Source organism: Onychomys torridus, chromosome 8 (genome assembly GCF_903995425.1).
Source record: "Onychomys torridus chromosome 8, mOncTor1.1, whole genome shotgun sequence".
Classification (NCBI taxonomy): Eukaryota; Metazoa; Chordata; class Mammalia; order Rodentia; family Cricetidae; genus Onychomys; species Onychomys torridus.
The window spans coordinates 20179657-20182995 of record NC_050450.1 but is presented as its reverse complement, the minus strand read 5'-3'; positions in this window follow the sequence as shown (position 1 = coordinate 20182995).

The following is a 3339-nucleotide window of genomic DNA, read 5'->3' as shown; positions in this document are numbered from 1 at the left end:
GCTCAGAAAACAAAGGCAGTACACCCAACAGAGGTCAGGGTTTTAGCATAGATTTTTGAAGGACACATGCACTCTGGGGGCATAAATACATTCATGGATGGAAAATGCTCCGAACTGTCTCTTTGGCCACCCATGGTCATGTGGTCTGCTCTGATGTTAGCAGGGGTGCTGCCTCGCTGCTCAGTTAGCCTGGCTCTTGAGCCTGATTGATAGAAACAGGCCCCTGCGTTTCTATGTTCAAGGTTTGGGCAAACTGGTACTTTCATACTTAGGGGCTATGTCCATTTGTCTGGCCACTTTTCTAACTACAGTATTGAGTAGTGCACCTTTAGAACAAGGCTATCAGGGTGGAGCAGGGTGGTGTACATTTTTAATCTCTGCGTTCGGAGGCAGAGGAAGGCGGCTCTCTGAGTTCAAGGTTAGCCAGGCCTACCTGGTGGGAGCCTGTCTCAAAAAAACCAAGTAATTATATATATATATAATCAGAATAAGGCACTTGGGCTCCAGCAAATGTAGGAAGTGAGTGTATTCATATGGTATCTTGTGTTAGATAGCTGAGCCTGCTTGGGGTCAGGGGCAACTGAATAGAACAGATACCCGTTTCCCATCTTTCCTCCAAACTTCCCTAAGGACTGGGTGTTCAGAAACCTCATCAAGGCAGTTTTGGGGGAAGTTTGGTCTCATTTTCTGAAGCTAAAGCTAGATAGCTGCTTGATGGCCATGTTCAGGGGTCAACTTCAGATGATGGCCATGTTCAGGGGTGGGCGTCAGATGATGGCTGTCTTTGGGGGTTGTCTGAAGAACGAGAGGCAGTTCTGGACCTGTGTTTCCACCTTTGGCATAGTCCAAGTAGGCTCCGAGACTCTTTCTTTTTTCTTTTCACTACCTTCTGCCAAGTCTAGTCTGCTCTACGAAGCCCCTGCTCAGTCACTGCCTACTAGAAACGAATGTGCTCAGGCCCGGTCCCAGACTGACTGAGTTAAACACTGGGTTGAGGACTGCAGTATGAATGTGACAAGCCTTACTGGATGGGGAGAATACCATAGTGTCCAGACACAAAGGCAGGGATATCTCAGCTCCCATTCCTTATGCTATATGTGAAGCAGCCCCCAGGACGACAGCGGGTCCTGTGAAGGCAGCACAGCTGGCCCCACACTGGAAGAGGAAACCATGTGGGACCAGGCACAAAGCTGCAAGACTGTCTCAAAAACACCCAAGGCCATCATATAATTTCTGAACCTAGGTGGCAACTGCTCACCCATGCAGTTCCAACTCATCTTCAGCTCTACTGCAGGTTGACAGCTGTCTTCAAAGCCCACAGCTCCACTCCTGCTTTGGGGAGAAGTCCTGCATCCACTTAACCCATTCTAGATTCAGCTTCTAACCCATGCCAGCCCTAAGCTGGGCACTAGGGCTAAAAAAATAACTAAGAATTGATTGTCACTCACAGGAAGTTCACGGAATAGTCAACCTGGGCCTCAGGGAGCCATGCAGCAAGATAGGAACAGACTAGATTGGTAAGCAGGGGCCCTTGGAATCCTTGGGAACTTGGTGGGAGTGAACTGCCACAGGAGTGTGGGGATTTTCCAGGGTGGCAGCGATTGTGGTTCAACGCTCACCCTCTTTCCTCCGTTCCCCCTCTTTCCTCTGTTCCCCCTCTTTCCTCCATTGCTATTTCTTCATTGTTGGTTTCTCTGGACGTCCCATTTTCACTGCTTTTGAACACTACCATGGTCTCTTTTTTTATTTTTGTTACCAGCTGAGCTCTGATAGGCAAAGTAGGGAAATTCCCAGAGTCATCTCTTAGGGATGGGGATGTTAGGATGCTTGGGGGAATAGAAACGGATGCCACAGGGTTTTGCAAGGCCTGCTCTCATGGAGGCTGCACATGTACTTGGACATCTTGCCTCTTGAGCAGCTCAGTGTTGGCTCTGTTAGGAATGTCTTTGGCTGCAGGTAACTGAAGCATAAACCCAGCAGCTTATTCTCCTCATTTATAGCGAGAGCCTAGAGCAGGCAGCTGGTAGGCTAGGTCCAGGGACTCACAAATGCCAGGCCAGTGACTCAGACTCCCTTGGCCTCTTCCCTCATGTTTATCTCTCAGAGTCATATGATGCCAGCCAGGGCTGCCTGGTGGCACAGGTTTATAACCATTGCTACTCAGGAGGGTGAGACTGGAGAATAGCATGTTCAAGGTCAGCGAGGGCTACAGAGGGCAAGACTAGCCTGAGCAGTTTAGTGAGACCCTGTCTCAGAATGAAAAGTAAGAAGTGCTGGGCTGGGCGCGAAGCTCTGAGGTAGAGTACTTGCCTGCATTTGTGAGGTTTGTGGCAAAACAACGAATCCTTTAGTGCCTCATAATGCCTTTTCCAGGCATGGGGGTGGTGGGGAGGGATCGCGGGGGGGGGGGGGGGGGGTGCAGAGGTGTTACCAGAGGAGAGCCAGGTGTGTGTGTGTGTGTGTGTGTGTGTGTTTTAATTAGGGCAAACAAAAACTTCCCCAGAAACCCTCACAGTGCACTTTCTCTTAAGCCCTATTGGTGAAAGCTGCATCACATCACTTTAAGGCAGCGGTTCTCAACCTGTGGGTCGAGACCTCTTTGGGGGTGAATGACCCCTTCATGGGAGTCTCTTAAGACAATCATAAAACATGAATAATTACATTATGAATTATAACAGTGGCAAAATTCACTTATGAAGTAGCAACAAAAATAATTTCATGGTTGGGGGGTCACCACAACATGAGGGACTTTATTAAAGGGTCGTAGCATTAGGAAGGTTGAGAACTGCTGCCTTAAGGGACGCTGGAGGAAATGTCCATGGCAACTACCTCCAACTAAAAACAAACAAACAAACAAACAAACAAATTACCTCCAACTCATGGATTCACCAGTATGGCTGGGCCTGCTGCTGTTGCTAGGGAACAGGAGCAGTGACAACAGCAGGAAGATGGTCCTGGACGTTACAGTCACCAGCACCCCCTCTATTATTGTTGCCACTAGCTAGCCCATACCTGTACAGGGCACTGCTGTGGTAGCTCCTTGTCTACATGGCAGAATGGTCTGAGGTACTCAGTACTCTGCTCTGGGGCTCTGACCATAGGACGGAGGCTGTGAAGTCCGATGGCCTGCCCAGTAACAGTGTGGCTCCAGAGTGGGGAAGGGAGACCTGGATAGAGGCTGTATGTTGCTGAAGCCCTGCCATTTCTGCTTCAGGACCCTAGCACAGAGGGATGGGCATGTCCAGGAAAAAGCGGCTGTGTGGCACAACCCTTGGTGGGTTCTACAGGACTCTGTCCTCAGGGTTCCAGCTGCTGTGTGGGTGCCCCCAGTCTACTCCA